Source organism: Meriones unguiculatus, chromosome 1, assembly GCF_030254825.1.
Source record: "Meriones unguiculatus strain TT.TT164.6M chromosome 1, Bangor_MerUng_6.1, whole genome shotgun sequence".
Classification (NCBI taxonomy): Eukaryota; Metazoa; Chordata; class Mammalia; order Rodentia; family Muridae; genus Meriones; species Meriones unguiculatus.
The window spans coordinates 194,972,634-194,988,981 of NC_083349.1; the positions used below are offsets into that span (position 1 = coordinate 194,972,634).

The 16,348-nt window shown below is 40.0% G+C and overlaps 1 protein-coding gene across 6 annotated transcripts in view; it reads left to right on the forward strand.

The window, feature by feature from the left end:
• Positions 1-16,348, forward strand: part of Myo9a (myosin IXA) — a 223,638-nt gene that overhangs the window by 28,781 nt on the left and 178,509 nt on the right. For 3 of the 6 annotated variants that reach the window (XM_060375381.1, XM_060375395.1, XM_060375398.1), the window contains exon 1: positions 174-519. The exons of 1 other annotated variant lie outside the window; for it this stretch is intronic. The gene's annotated coding sequence lies outside the window, so the exon portion shown is untranslated. Of the gene's footprint in view, positions 1-172; positions 520-16,348 lie in introns of those variants that run through there. 2 more of the 6 variants (XM_060375373.1, XM_060375386.1) reach the window with 1 other exon arrangement.

The window sequence follows — 16,348 nt, forward strand, 5'->3', positions numbered from 1 at the left end:
GAGGCGTGGCCGGGTGGGGCTGTCCCGGGCTTGGCAGCAGGGGGCGTGGGAGGCGAGTGCGCGCGCGCCTGCCTGGCGGCTGCCGGAGAGTCGCGCGGGGCGGGGCCGCGTGAGCGGGGGCCGGGGGCGCGCGGGCCCGAGCGGACCGGGGGCGCGGAGGCAGTTGGCGGTGGTTGACGGAAAGTCCTGGCGGGACCGGGAGGGGCTGCGGCGGAGGTCTCGGTGCCACGGGCGGGAGCGGAGAGCGCGGTCGAGGCGGCCGCTGCGGCGCGTGCTCCCGGGCGGGGTGCGGCGGGGGATGTGCTGCCCAGGCCGGGCGGAGTCTCTCTGACAGGGCGGGGGATGCGCGGACGCCGCTCGCTCGGACCCTGAGGCGGCGGGCCCACCCGCGCAGAGCCGTCCGACCCCCGGCGGCCTCGGCCTCCGCCGCTGCTCGCCGCCTGACCCTGGAACCCGAGGTGGGGAGCGGCTGCCGCCCGAGAGGAAGGGGCCGCGGCGGCCACCGCGGCGCGGCCCGAGGTAAGACCCGCCCCGGCACCAGCGGCCCTGCCGCCCGGCCTGGCCCGGCCCACGGCTCCGCTCGGCTCTGTGGCTCCCGGAGGGCTGCCCCGCCCCGCTCGGCGGAGACGCCCCGCGAGCCGCTCTGCCCCTGAGCCTCGCCGACCGGAGGGCGGCCCGGACCCCCCAGGCTCTTAACCCCCTCATGCCTTTCATTGGCCGGACACCGTTCTGCCCCCCAGCCACCCGGGCGACTCTGGGCAGTGTCACTGGCCCCTTCCACCTCTGCTTTAGCCTCTCTTAGGACCCTGCCTGGAGCCTCTGGACACCGTTACGTCCGAGCGGGTCCCAGTCCAGGTGCCAAGGCCACTGCTGCTTCCTAATCCATTGCGACGTCCCAGATCTTCCTAGGGACCCTCTTTGCAGCTTCCTTCCAGCCGAGTTTTCTAGCTTTCTCCCCTATCCGTCCAAGCATTCAGACAGCCCCAATGTCACGATGCTCCTACCCAGTAGGTCTCTGGTCAGCCCTTCGAATCTCCGTCAGAGTTCGGGATCTTCCCCATGCTCTGGTGCAGCTTCTCTAGAAGACTTCTCCACGAGCAAACCTTGTTACCTGTTTGCTACCCAGTCGGGATCCTTTCTTTGGTCGAAAAGAAATTCCCAGGAAAACTTGAAGGGTTATTTACTCAGTCCAGTGTATTTTAAGGGGGTCAGACTGAGACCTGTGTTTGGAACCTCTGGGCTGGCTGCTGAAAGGAAAAGAGAGGGAAGAGTGTGGAAGCCCAGAGAGGGAGGGCATTCGGTCCGTTACAAGGTCGGGCAGCTTGCTCCTCATCTTGTCTCTTCAGTAGAACGAAAGAACCAGTCTAAAGCTCACATTTGGGGCCTTTCTCTAAGGACTAAGTTGCGTTACTCCAAAGAAGATAACCAATCTTCATATAGTATGTCATATAGTCTCACCTCTTCATAGATCTATACAGATACGTGGGTTTTAACTAGAGGAGTTTTGGATTTGTTGTTTTTGAACTTGTTAGAAAAACAGGATTTGTAGCTGTTCTTAACCCCTGAAGACTAAGGTCATTTTAGTAATTTTTACTGCCCAGTACTGCTGTTTTCTCCAAGAAGCTAGTGTAATGTCATTTAGTGTTGAAGCCATTGCTAACAGCTTTTTCAAAGTAGTAAAATATCGACTAAAATGTTTGTTGAAGTTGTACTCCTGAGAAGTCAAGAAGGAAATCTAATGTTAAGTGTTAAGTGTGTAATTTTAATGTTTATGTAAGCGTGAGGGATAATAATATCTCTGTAGTTAGTACTTAAGTTTTTTTCCATTTTGTGTGTGTGGGTGTGCATGTAATATAGGGAGAAAAATTAATTGATAGTATAGATACTAACACTGTTTAGAAGTCAAAATGTTCAGAAGAATAATGTAGTAAAAAGTTTCTCTTTTTCCAGTCACTCATTTTCTATATTTCAGCTTCTATAACTATCATGATATGGGGTCATATTTCCATATTTCCAGCATTTCCACACTTATATCTACCTTATATCTACTTACTTTTTTTTTTTTTTTTTTTTTTTTTTGAGGCAGGGTTTCTCTGTGTAGCCATGGCTGTCCTGGGCTTGAATTGTGTACTAGGCTGGTCTCAAACTGCCTCTGCCTCTGCCTCTCCGAGTGTGGGACTACAGGTGTGAGCCACCGTGCCGGTTTTCTACTTAACATTCTTCAGATACACAAAGTGCACACAAATGGTTCTGTTTTCACATAATACTGCTAAGTCATAGAGGTCATTCAGCAATAGTAGGCATAAATGAACCTTATTTACTGGCTATATAGCATTTCATTTTGATGGACTTGGATTATTTTCAGTCCTTTTCCAAAAATTGCTGCAAGCTTTTATTTCAAGTGTTTCAGCTGTTATATATATATAAATAATTTTCATGATTTGAAAAAAATTCTGATGATTCTTTTTTTGTATTGAACTTATACAGAGAAGTGTATCTAAAATAATATTCTGATTGACTCTCTGAGCTACAACTATGTTACTAAATTTTGATGGTAATTATATTTATCAGATAAATTATTGATGGATTTGAAGTTAGGGACCAAAATGTCCAGATTTGCATTTTAAAAGTTACTTTAGAGCAGATTAAAAGTAGGATAAAGCTAAAGCCAGGAGTATATCAGAAAGGTGACAATGGTTCTGAATTTGGGTATTGGTAGTTAGTTGACTAGACCTGGTAATTTGAGGGAAGCGATATAGAGAGGACCACTTTGTAGATATCTTGCCAGTCTTTTCCCTTATGTGGGGAGCCGCATAGTGAAGATTTTTATTTTTTCATGTTATGAGGATAGGTTTTGTTGTGACATGTTAAGTAAATGGCTATTAGGTAGCTGAATTTGTGACTGAAATTCATAACATCAGGTTCAGTGTTAGTAGTAAATTTTGAAGACAAAGATGTATAGACAAGGAAAAGATTTCGGGCAGAAACTCAATATTTGAAGCACATAAATAGATTAAATTATTTTCAAAAGTTAGTGCCAGTAGTGAAAAATCACAATCTGATGTGCTCTTTACCACTATTATTGCTGCTTTAAAGATTATTTTTATTAGTGTCTGTGTGTGTTTACATGCATGTGAGTGTGTTGTTTGTAGAGGACAGAAGAGCTTGTCAGAACCCTCTGAAGATGCAGTTAGAGGCTGTTAGAGCAGCTGGATGTAGGTGCTGGGAATCTTAATAGGGTTCTCTACAGGAGCAGGTTGAGCTCTTAACCTCGGAAGTCTGTCTAGCTCCACTGTTGTCAGTTTATGGAACAGACTCTCATGTTCTCAGGCTGACCTCAGAACTCATTATGTGGCCCAGGCTGGCCCTGAACTCCTTAAGTCCACCTTTGGAATGCTGGGATTGCATGAATGTGCTGCCATGTCTGTTTACTACAGTGCTGGAGATTGCTTCTCGGACTTTGTGTATGCGAGGCAGACACTTTATTGATTGAGCTGTGTCTCCAGCCCAATTATTATTTTTGAGATAGTGTTTCCCCATTTAGCCTATTTAGTCTTGGCTGGTCTCAAATCTTGAGCAATACTAAGTCCTCGGATTATATAGCCCACACAGGGCTAATGTATGACTTTTAAACATTTTTTTTTCTTCAGTTAATTTAGTGGTCTGTAGTTTATGAGGAGATGGTATAGATTGCTTCATTTTGTTTTTTATTCTGATGGTGATCTTACTGCATGTACATGGCTGTTGGTGTATTTTGAACTCATGGGCTGAGCTACCTAATTAGGTAGGTGGAACTGCTAATGTGCATCATTACGCTCAGCTAACTTTAACATGTTAGAAAAGAAGTATAACTAAGGTAGACAATAGTAATATAAGCCTCATCTTTTCTAATCATTTGGGATTATATAGATGTTTATTCAATCTTTAATATTTTCAAAGAGGTTCAGGAAGTGTGAGAATAAGGTTGGCTAAGAATATTGAGATTTTTAAAATTTGAATGATTGAATTTTTTAAGTATATTCACAGTTGAAAGTAGACAGATTTTTCAGATATTTGAAAACTATATCAACTTGAGTCATGCATGGTATTATAGACCTGTAATTCCGTTACTTTGGAGGCTGAGGCAGGGTTGTTAGTAGTTCAAGGCAAACCTGGCTATGTAGAAAGACTGTCTCAAAAAAGAACAAACGACCTCAAAACAACAGCAGAACACACTTTGTGACTAACAGAAGCACATCAGTTGAATGTGTGGATTCCCATGTGTACAGAGGCTGTCTAGAACTCTTGACTTTGCTTTACTCCTCTGTAAATCACTTAGTAATAGACCTCCACATCGTGTGACATTTCATAAGTACTCCAAAAATACAGAACCGTCTCTCCCTCTCTTCTCCACAAAACTAGGAGCAGAGCAGACAGAAACTGCAACTCAGTTTATCTTGATTTCTTTTTCTTTTTTTTTTTTTCTTGTTTTTCGTGACAGAGTTTTTCTGTAGCTTTGGCTGTCCTGTATTTCACTTTGTAGACCAGGGTGGTTTTGAACTTACAGAGATCCACCTGGCTCTGCCTCCTCAAGTTCTGAGATTATAGGCATGTGCTACCTTGCCCAGCTTTATCTTGATTTCTTTTCTTGAGTAATGGCACCCTTCAGGTCCCATAAAGCTTTCAGGAACCCATGAAAATCTTCCACTCTACTCTGTCATACTACCAATATCCAGTTTGTCATTATGTATTGTACCTTCTTTATCAGAATATTTCACACCTTTCTTGTTTCTCTTCTCCTATATTCTCTTTATTTTAAATAAACTCAGATGCCTGTTAGGCTTCTGTGATGCTTTCTGTCTTCTGCTGTTTTTTTTTTTTACCATACTTTCTTGTACATTCTTTTCACTGCTGCCAAAATAAGTGTTGTAAAATACTCTTAAGCTCTTTGAGTTGCAAGAAAGAGACTCGGGTTACCTTAAGTAGTTGAGGAGTGCTTTTGGAAAATGAACAAGCACATGTAGACGGGAACCCAGGAAAAATGAAACAGGGTGATGTCAAGAAGATAAGGAACCTGGTAAGTTGTAAGCAGAAGACAGATTTCACTCTAGTTGATGGCAGTGCTGTGACTAGGACCCAGGACCTTGTACATGCGGAGGAATCACTGTACTACTGAGCCACACTCAAGACCTAGAATAGTTCAGTTGCTGCATTATTAGTTTTTGCATACTTTTTCCTCTTTATAGCTTCCATTTGTTGCTCATTTCTGCCTTTTGTAACTACCATGTCATTACCATGCCAACACCTTGCTTCCTGGCTACTATCTTTTAAACTTCAGATCTTGAGCAAGCTCTTTTGCAGACTAGGATTTTTTTATTTGAATGCTCGTGCAACAGTTTCTTTGGCTCAGTTCTTTTCTTTGCCTCCCCTCCCCTTCCCGATGGCTGCTAGTAAGATGGAGTGACCATTGCTGGCCATTCAGTATTTATTGGTTGTGTAATATGTGTGTATAGTGTGCATAGGGCAGAATCATGGTTCAAAGTATAGAGTAGTGTGCAGGCTAGTTCCTAAGAACGGGATTGTAAGCATAGGAGGCATTTGTATTACCGTAGACATGGATGATAGGGATGCACATTTAATTTCCTTCCGGTTGAAAGGCCCTCAGTTGCTTTCTTGTTGGCTTCAGGGTAAAGTTTGAGCTGTAGCATGTCATACTCACATCTTCTCCAGCTTTGTCTGAGACAAGGTCTTTGTAGCCCTGGCAGTCCTGTAATTTGCTGTGTACACCAGGGTGGCCTCGAAGTCACAGAGATATTCCTGCCTCTGCCTTCTGAGATCTGGGATTGTTTGTTTTTGAGACGGTCTTACTTTGTACTTCAGGCTGGCCTTGAACATGGACCTGGTTTTTCTTCCTCAGACTTCTGAGCTTCTTTCTTTGCTGTCTTCCTTGAATTCTTTAATGCATTTTTTACTGAATTTAGTTTCCTTGTCTTCATGCTCTGTTTCCTTTCAACCCTTTCCTTGCTTGGCTAGTTCCTATCTGACCTCCAAGATTCAGTTCAGGTGTATCTTTTCCAGGAAGCTTTCCTTTAACTCCTTCTGGATTAAAGTGTATGTGTTTGTCTGTGACAGCCCTCTGAGGAAGTCACTTAATTTCTTGTCTATTTTCTTTTCTAGGTTTTACTTTTTTTGATAAAGGGGATAGTGTAAGTGCTATATAGTAATACAGGCATTTTAGATTGTAGGTTCTATTATTTATTGTGTGAGTGTGTATGCCTGTGGGCACACACGGGCCTTGTATAGGTCAGAGGACAACTTAAAGGAGTCAGTTCTTTCCTTCCCCAATGGAGCTGCCGATTAGAACTCAGGTCATCAGGCTTGGCAACCAATGAGCCCATCTTACCAGCCCGTTTTGTGTGTGTGTCTGTCTATCTAGAGACAGGGTTTTACTGTGTAGTACAAGCTATCCTTGAAATCACAGCATTTCTCCTGTTTTAGTCTCTCTAATATTAAAATTATAATCCTGCCTTTAAACATTATAAATTTCCCATGAAATCATAACATTCTGATAAAACCATTGTAAGTTAAAAATATACTTAACACAGTTAAACCTGGTAATGCCGTATTAGTGACACAGTACCGCTTTTGTATCATGAGAAAGTTCTACTGTTGTAAATTGGCTATCATCAGTACATGAAAAGTCCATAGATAATAAATACACAGGTCAGTGAGTTTTCATCAAGTGTATATCTTTATATGAGCAGTGCCTGGTACCTCAAAACAGTATTGCTAAGAGTTTCTCAAGATACCTATGCTTTCTTCTCATCCTAATCCATTTCGTGGAGGATTGAAATTTAAATGGGATAATTAACATATAGTTTTCTCTCCCTGTTTTGCTTGTTTGTTCTTTATGTTTGTTCTTGAGACTGAGTTTCTCTGTGTAGTTCTGGCTTTCCAGAAACTGGAATTATAGACAGGACTGGCCATTAACACAGAAGCCTGCCTCTACTTTCCAAATGCTAGAATTAATTTTTTTGCTTGTTTGTTTTTGAGCTAAGGTCGGCTTGCCCCTCTGTCTTCTGAGTGCTGGGATTACAGGTGTATTTCTGAGTGTATCTTTAAACAGGCATGGCATGTAGGAATTTGATTTTGTAGAGAGACCATGTGTAACTTATGTTGTAAAAACACAGTTGCTCTATTTTTATACAGTAGACAAGCTAAAATCACATCACACTAAAATTATAGTATAGACTCTATTTGGAAGGATTTGTTTGAGTAGAGTGGTATAAAATATTAGATAAATTGAAGTATATTTGGTGAAAGAGACCTAGGATAGTTACAGTAAACATGCAAAACACTTTCAGAATTGTGTTTGGCATTTGGGTTTTAATGTGAACTATGTTGCTGGGAATTGTCATCCAGGAGTAGTGGGGTCATCCAGGAGGCAACTGGAGTATAATTTTCCTCAGCATGAGGAAAGAACTAGTTGTCCTGTGTCATAGCTAAATTTGGAAAAAATTGCTTCTTTTTCACTACTAGCAATAATTGTTACTTTTCTTAAACCATAAGGTATATATAGTTATTTGAGTATGTATGTAGGTATTCTTTTAAATATATTTTCTCCTTAGGCTTTTCTTTCTAAATCTTAAATCCATTTTGTCTAATTAAGTAAAAAGAATGTATATCTTTTTTGTTTGTTTGTTTTTGGAGACCTGGGTTTCTCTTTGTAGCCCTGGTTGTCCTGGACTCAGAAATCCACCTGCCTTTGCCTTCCAAATGCTGGGATTAAAAGCGCCGGTCACTCTCTGCTGGGCTAAGAGTATGGAGTCTTAAACCTGGATTTTAACAGATTTGGATTCAAATTGCAGTCGCATCACTTGTGTATGAGTAAGTCACTGAACACAGGAGAGATTCAGGATGTTTATCTGATAGTATTTCTCCCCCTCCCCCCCACAAGGTTATTAAGGCTTTTCTTTTTTTGGAGGTGGGATCGTTTTGTTTGTTTTTGTGTTTCAGAGACAGGGTTTTTCTGGAGCTCTGGCTTCCTGGAACTCATTCTGTAGACCAGGCTGGCCTGGATCTCTGTGAGTGTGCTGGGATTAAGGGCGTGGGCCACCACTTCTAGGTTGGAGGTGGGATTTTGATAAATTGTTGCCAAGGCTGTTCACTAGTTTCCTTGGTGGTAGCAGTTGTGATGACAGGTAAATAAATGTCTCAGAGGTTGGCTTAGTTGAGTATGTAAGAGCTTTCTTCAGTTTATCTGCCTCTTGTTATGTTTAGAATTTCATTAGGATAAGTGACTAACCACAGTTGCCTTTTTTTGTTATTTTATTTTTGTCAACAAGTAAATATTAGGATAATTTAAAAACTGTCTTTGAATTAGCCTGTTTTACAGTTCAAAATATTTGAAAGAGATGTGTTGCTGGGCATGGCTGTACGCATTTCTAATCAATCCTAGTACTTAGCAGCAGGATTGTTGCAAGTTTGGGGTTAGCCTGCTCTACACAATGAGTTCCAGGCTGGCCAGAGCTATTATGAAGTGCTAAAACCTGAGGCTTTTCTTGTCATCTCAGTGTATAGGATTAATGGATGTTAGAATGTATTTTGGGTGAGGTGTGTGTTCAGGATGTGTTCAGTTTGGCAATGACAGACATTCCTTAAATCATTGACAGATTTTAGTACTATTGCTGTTTGTAGTGTGTTAAGTATTTGTTTGAAATCTGCTTACATTTATTGATTATCTGATAGTGGGCTGGGTAATCTCTGGTTGTTGTTTGTTTTGTTTTGTTTTATTTTTATCTAAGGGAGAAAGTTCTCCAGGACACTGCTAAATCTTTTTTTTTTCTCTGAATAATGTTTGCAACTTTATTTTCTTTTAGTTCTGTCCCTTTCTTACTGTGAACCACCAAACACCTGGCCTTTTTTTTGGGGGGGGAGGTTAATTATTAAAGCTACTCACATTGAAAAGTTTAAAAGGGAGACTAAAAGGTGGAACATATCTGCAGTCTATATTCAAAGTTAGCACTGCTTGCTTCCATAGTGGTGTGATTTGCTGGATTGTTCTTTATGTATGTGCGTATTTTGCTGAACCTTTTTTTTTCCTCTCTCTCTCAAGACAGGTTTCTTTGTGTAACCCTGGGGTTTCTAGAACTCTATAGACCAGGCTGGCCTTGAACTCAGAGATCTACTTGCCTCTGCCTCTGAAGTGCTAGGATTCAAAATTTGTACCACTAGTGGCCAGCTGCTAAACTTTTTAAAAGTAAATGACAAATATCATGACAAGGTTTGTTTTAAAATATTTTGGAAAATAATTTAAAAATGCTTATTTTGTGTATGTATATGGTCAGAGGAAGCTTATGGGAGTTGATTTTCTCCTTCTACCGTGTGGATCCTGGGGATTGAAATCAAGTAGCCTTGAGCCATTTCACAGGCACAGAAAAAATTTTTGTTTGTTTTGAGACAGGGTTTCTTTGTGTAGCCTTGGCAGTTCTGGACTTGCTATGTAGACCAGGCTGTCCTTCTACTCACAGAGATCTGCCTGTCTCTGCCTCCCAAGTGCTAGGTTAAAGTGCATGTGGCATCATGCCTGGCTAGAAAATATTTGTTAAAAAGTAGATATTCTTTACATTACTAATTTACCATTGCCAGTACCTCAGAACAGCAATTCTCCAGAAGTTAACTTTTTGTGTTTGTGTTCAGGGTGTGCATATGGAAGTGACTTTACCAACTGAGCCATCTTGCTGACCTTCCAGTAAAAAATTTAATTTTCAGTCTGTATTTCACAATTTTCATTTATCCTTAAAATAAAATTTCAAATTAGTATTCTTTTTTTTTCTTTTGCATTTCATTTATTTCTTTTGCTTGAGAATGGTTCTTATACTGAAATGTTCTTTTCCCTAAGATTCTGAAATTGCTTTGAAAAGAGCAGATTAATTTGAAGAATGGCTTGTTTTCTGGAGTTGTCTAATTGATTCTTTGTGCTGTTGTTCAAGTTGTTGTTTTTTGCTTTCTCTTTTTGAATTGGCTTTTTTTGTTTTGTTTTGTTTTTGGAGACAGAGTTTCTCTGTGTAGTTTGGCTGTTCTGGACTTGCTTTGTAGACCAGGCTGGCCTCGAACTCACAGTGATCCAGGAGTCTATTTTTTTATTTTATTATTATTATATACAGTTTATTCACTTTGTATACCACTTTAGCCCCCTCCCTTATCTCCTCCCTCTCTTTTCTCCCTCTTTGTCCCTCCCCTAGTGTACTGATAGATGAGGTCCTCCTTCCCTACTGTTTGACCCTAGCAGGAGGCTATGTTTTTAAGGCTTGATTAATACGTTAATTTTTTAGCAAAATCTTTCATAGGTGATGGCATATATCAGTCATGATATGTATCCATCATCTAGGCTGCAGATCACGCGTATGAGGATATCGATGACTTCAGTCCAACGAAAATTTGTCAACTAATACATTTTGAAATTCTTTTTCTTTTGGCGATCCTATTGAGAGGTTATCAAGCATGAGCAAGCAGATGACAGCATGGTGTTGCAGCATTAAGATGCTGGACAAACCTGAGTGGAGGCATACAATGCTAGGTGTTCCACTATTAGTGATCCAAGTTTGAGATGGTGTTTGCTATGGCTTTACACTTTAAAACTACCTTTCTACTCCTATAATCAAGTACACTGACTTATGGGAGTTACACTTTGACACTGTTCTTTAGTGATTTAATAATTGTCAATTGTTTTTGTTTCAAAATACAGTACTCAGTAAAGTTGAAGTTTCTTTTTCTTTTGTCTGTAGAATGTACTTTAGTAAGGATATATTTATTGTTTGAAATACACAGTACTCTTTATTTTCTTGGTGCAGTTGGTACCAGTTTGATATGTATTAATGTCTAGTTTTTATTTTAGGATCCATTTCTCTTTATTTAATTCTGTTTGAGAATGTAAAGTAGTACAGAAGGAGAAGCTATAGGCTAAGATAAACTGGGATTGTCATTTATGTAGTATTCTTTATTTCAAATTCTTTTTGTATACACCCAAATTAGCATAATGTATGTGCTGCTTTGTACTTGATTTAAAAAATTTTACTTAGTTCATTTTCTGGACCAGACCAGACCATTCCATATTGGCACATAAAGATTATCTTTTTTTCTTTTTTCTCAGACAGGGCATTTCTGTGTAGCTCCCATCATCCTGAGTGCACTCTGTATACCAGGTTGGCTTTGAACTCAGAGATCCACCTCTGCCTCCCAAGTGCTGTGATTAAAGGCATCTCTATGCCTGGCTCCTTTTTCTTGCAGGTTTGTTTGTTTTTGTTATTTGTATTTTGAGACAGGCTCTCTCTATGTAGCTCTTTCTGTTATGGAATGCAGAAATTTGCATCTTCCTGCCTCTGCCTTTGGAGTGCTGGGTTTAAAGCCACCACTCCTGGCATCCTCCCCACCCCCAATCAAAACAGGGTTTGTTTCTCTATGTAGTCCTTGCTGTTCCGGAACTCACTTTGTAGATCAGGCTGTCCTCAGAGATCCACCTGCCTATCTGCCTGTGCTTCCTGAGTGCTGAGATTTACAGGTGAGCACTGCCACCAACCAGCTTTTTAAAAATTTTATTTTTTAATTTTAATTTTTTGGCCACTCCCAGCTTTAAAACTCTTCTTAAATTATTATTTTATTTGTATGTGTATTTTGCCTGAATATGTGTTTAAACTACCTGCACACCTGTTTTCCACAGAGGTCAGAAAAGGGCCTTAGAGTCCCCCAGAACTGGAGTTAGAGATGGTTGCCATCTCTTCAGGCACCTATCACATTGTCTTCTTAAAGTGGAGACATGATACTTTATGTGGATATGCTATAATTTATTCAATGAATTTGATTTCTTAGGTATTTAAATTTTTTTTTCTAAAAATTTTTTAATTTTTATTTATGTGTTTATGTGAATGAATGCCACATTTGTGCTGGTACCTGTGGAACCCAGGAGAGGGTCATGGGTTCTTTTGGAACTGGAGTTACATTTAGTTGTAAGCTGCCTCGTGTAGGTGTTGGGAGCTAAAGTTGGGTCCCCAGGAAGAGCAGCAAATGCTCTTAACATTTGAGCCTTTTCTCTAGCCCTAGTTTATTCTTTTATAGGTGTTATTATTATTACTATTTTACATTTAGAGTGTATGAATATGTACATGCTATGCTTAACTTATATAGATTAGAGGGTAATTTCTTGGAGACAGTTTTTTCCTTTCACCAATGAAAATGTAGTCAAATTCAGGTTATCAGACCTATTGGCAAGTGCCTTTGTCTCTTAGCCATCTCACTAGCCTCATTCTTGTTTATATTTAATAAATAAATATAACTATACAATATATTAAATAAATGTAATAAAGAAAATAAAGTTTTGTGCTAGAGATGTGGCTCAGTATATTGCTTGCATAGTTTCACAAAACTCTGGATTCTATTTTCACTCCAAGTAATTGAGGAATAATTGAATTCTAGAGAGCTTTATGGTCAGAAGTGACTTTATTGTGTTTTCTTGTTGAGAGAATTTCAAAAGTAATATATGTGTTTAGGTACCCTGTTTTATTTTCTGTCTCCAAATATTAAGAGTATGGGTATTAGTTGTTTAATGATACTAGGGTCTGAAAGGGTAATAGATAAGCTCCCTACTTTTTTCCTGATGCTGCCTGGTTACTTGAAGCATTGGAACTAACAACCTGATATTTGCAATATTTTTTGTTAAGTACTTGATTTCTTTCCTTTTTTCTTTAATTTTAATGGTCCCTTCTGTCCTGAGTCTCTCAGATTATAGAAATGAAGCATTCACTGCATGACAGCGTAGAGTACAGTAAGACCTCTTGAGATGCACACTGTATAAGACTTGAGAGAGCAGAAACACTGTAAATGGTGAGAGAAGGGAAGCTTAGGATACAAGTAATCCAAACCTTAATGTTACAGACCAGCCGTTAGAAATTAGGGAGCCGAACTCTTCAGACTTCATTTGTCTTTTACTCTAGTGATCAGCATTGTGGAGAATATTTAATTACATAATTATGTCAGTTTCTTTTCTTTTCTTTTCTTTTTTTTGAGACAGGGTTTTGTGTTGTATGTTGGCTGTCCTGGACCAGGCTGGTCTTGAACTCACAGTTATCTTGCCTGTTTCTGCATCCCTGAGTGGTTTGACTACAGGCGTGTGCCACTGAGCCTGGTAATTATGTCAGTTTTTAAAAAACTGTTTACTAAGCTGGTTGGTGATGGTGCACATTTTTATTCCAGGTGCATATTTTTAATCCTAACATTCAAGGATCTCCGAATTCAAGGCCAGCCAGGTCTACAGAGTGAGTTCCAGAACAGTCAGGGCTACATAGAGAACCCCTGTCTCTAAAAACAAACAGACAAACAAACAAACAAACAAACAAACCCAAACCACCACCATTGCCACCAACAAAAAAACCCCCTCAAAATCAAAACCAGTCAACCAACCAGTCAGCCATCCAGTCAAACAAACAAACCAACAAACAAACCAAAATTGTATACCAAGTATCATACTTATAGTATCTCAGTAAACTATATTGAGGGTGGGATGCTGGAAAGATAGCTGTCAATAAAGTACTTAAAATGTAAACAACCGGAGTTTGATTCCCAGAACTGACAGCCAGGGTGGTTCTACAGAGAAACCCTGTCTCTGAATTAAAAGAAAAAAACAAATAGCGTGCATTTGTAATTCCAGTACTGGGGAGGTGGAGACCCTGGTGCTCTGGCCATATAGCTTAGCCTAAGGCTGTTGAAATAGGGTGTTCGTAAGGGCCTTTTCCAGTCCTTGCCCTAGCTCCTGAGTAATTGACCCAGAGACTTACTAGATTTATTCAACAAGCTTTTAAACACTGTAACTGAGCAGACATTCATCCATTCTAACCTGTCTATACTAGCCTGGCTACTTCCCAGCCACATGTCATTTTACCTGCCATCCAGTCTTGCCTTGGCCTTCTGTTCTGTTTTCTGTCTTCATGGTGACCTCCTTTCCCTCTCTTCTTCCTCTAGTCCCTGCCTGAGACCGTCATCCCTCCTCACACACACTTAGAACAGAAGGCCTGCCTCCTGTCCTCTGTCTAGCTATTGGCTGATCAGCTTTTTATTAACCAGTCAGAGATAGTTACACAACATTGATACAGGAGATTCTTCATAAAAATGGCAATGCCCATGTCTGGACTGCAACCAGATCTTGGGACACAGAAAGCACAAGACATAAGGCCAGCAAGAAATGTTTTCTAAGATTTTTTATTTTTAATTTTTTTAAATTACAATTTTCTTCATGTAATTTATTTATTTATTTTTGGTTTCTCAAGACAAGTTTTCTCTGTGTAGACCTGGCTTGTCCTGGAACTCACTCTGTAGACCAGGCTAGCCTTGAACTCAGAGACTTGCCTCTGCCTTCCAAGTGCTAGGTCCAAAGGTGTGCTTTACCACTGCCCAGCTTTATTTTTAATTATTTTTTCTTTTTGTTTTTTGTTTTTTTCCAAGACAGGGTCTCACTATATAGCTCTGGCCATCCTGGAACTCCCCATGTAGACCAGGCAGGACTCAAACTCATAGAGATCCACCTGCCTCTGCCTCCCAAGTGAGTCCTCCTTATTTTTAAACATTTGAATTGAATAACTGCATATTTTATGTGATAAAACAAAGAAATTAAAAGGTGTAGTGGTGCATGCCTTTAATCACAGCACTCCAGGGAGGCAGAAGCAGGCAGATAGCTTTGAGTTTGAGGCCAGCCTGGTCTATAAAGCAAGTCCAGGACATCCAAGGCTACTCAGAGAAATCCTGTCTCGAAAAACAAAACAAACAAACAGAAAGATATTGAGTTCAGCGTAATAATTGCAAAGTTAATTTCAGATTGTTGTAGTTAGTCATAATTTATTAGATTTCATTGTGGTAAATGTCTATTAGATTATATGCCAATTATCCATTCTAGTTTTGATGAACATTTGAATTGATTTCAATTTCTTCCTCTGATGAGACAAATAATAGAATGGTGATATGCTTATATCTAATAATAGCACATTGTTTGCAGATAATTTTAAAAAATGTGTGTGAGCAGAATTGCTTGGTTACAAGGGTAGATAGATTACAAAGAATGAACAAACTAAAACTTAGATGATGACAGAGGTTTTAGTTTTTTCTTTTACCAACACAGAAATGGATACAGTGTTGTATCCATTTCAACACTAGATATTGTAGATTCTTTAATTTTTGCCGACTGATAGTATCTCATGATTTTTTATTTCCATGATTATTATTGAAACTGGGTATCTTTTCTACCTTTTACTTTACTTTCTGTTTTTTGTTTTGTTTTGTTTTGTTTTTGTTTTTGCTTTGAGATGGAGTTTCTCTGTGTATCAAGCCCTGGCTGTCCTGGACTTGCTTTGTAGACCAGCCTGGCCTAGAACTTTCAGAGATCCACCTGCCTCTGCCTCTCCAGCACTGGGATTAAAGAGGAGCGCCACTACACCCGGTTTCAGGCTGATCTTAAACTGGCTCTGAAGTCCAGATTGGCTTAGAACTGCAGATCCTCTTGCCTGAGTTTTGAGTGCTGAGTTACAGGCATGAATGTACCTCATTATTTGAATTCTTAGAAATTACCTGTTCAGATTGTTTACTTAATTTTTTTCTATTAAGGGTTCAGTCTTTATTTCAAGGATGGTTAGGAATTTTATATGTGTTTTAGACATTCTTCAGTTGTATATGTAGCAACTATATTTGTTTCTGGCCACCCCAACCCCCAAAAAATAAAAGCTCAGGCTAGCCTCAAACTAGATATATAGTTGCGAATGACCTTAACTTAATCATCTTCCTGCCTCTACCATCTTGCCTGTACCATCATGAAAGCTGTTGTTACAGATGCATATCACCGTGGCCAGCTTTTATTTGGGGATCTGAACTCATGCAGTCATGCTCAACAGTACTTTATCCAGGGTGCTGTCTCTGTAGCCCTAAAAATCACATTTGTGGATCTGGCAAGAATAGCTGTATCTTCAAAATATTTCCAGTTATATAAAGACAATATTCTTTATTTAAAATTGTAGAATTATAGGTTATCTTTGGGTTCTTTGGATTTTACACAAGTTTTATTACTATTGGGCCAGGTGTGGTGGCTGTGGTGGCACAGGCTGGCATTCAGGAGGCAGAGGCAGTAGGTAAATACCAAGAAGTAAGATGGTAGAATTACATGATCCAAGTGTAAAAGAAGATGCCACTCATTCTTCCCTGGTGCTTGTGCCCTTTGTATTTCTACCACCAATCCCACATTCTTATTATTATTTGGTCGTGTTGTGGCTTTGGAATTTTGGTGTCTAATAGTTATGTGGTACTCTCTCAATGTCTTATTTTTCATTCCCTAAAT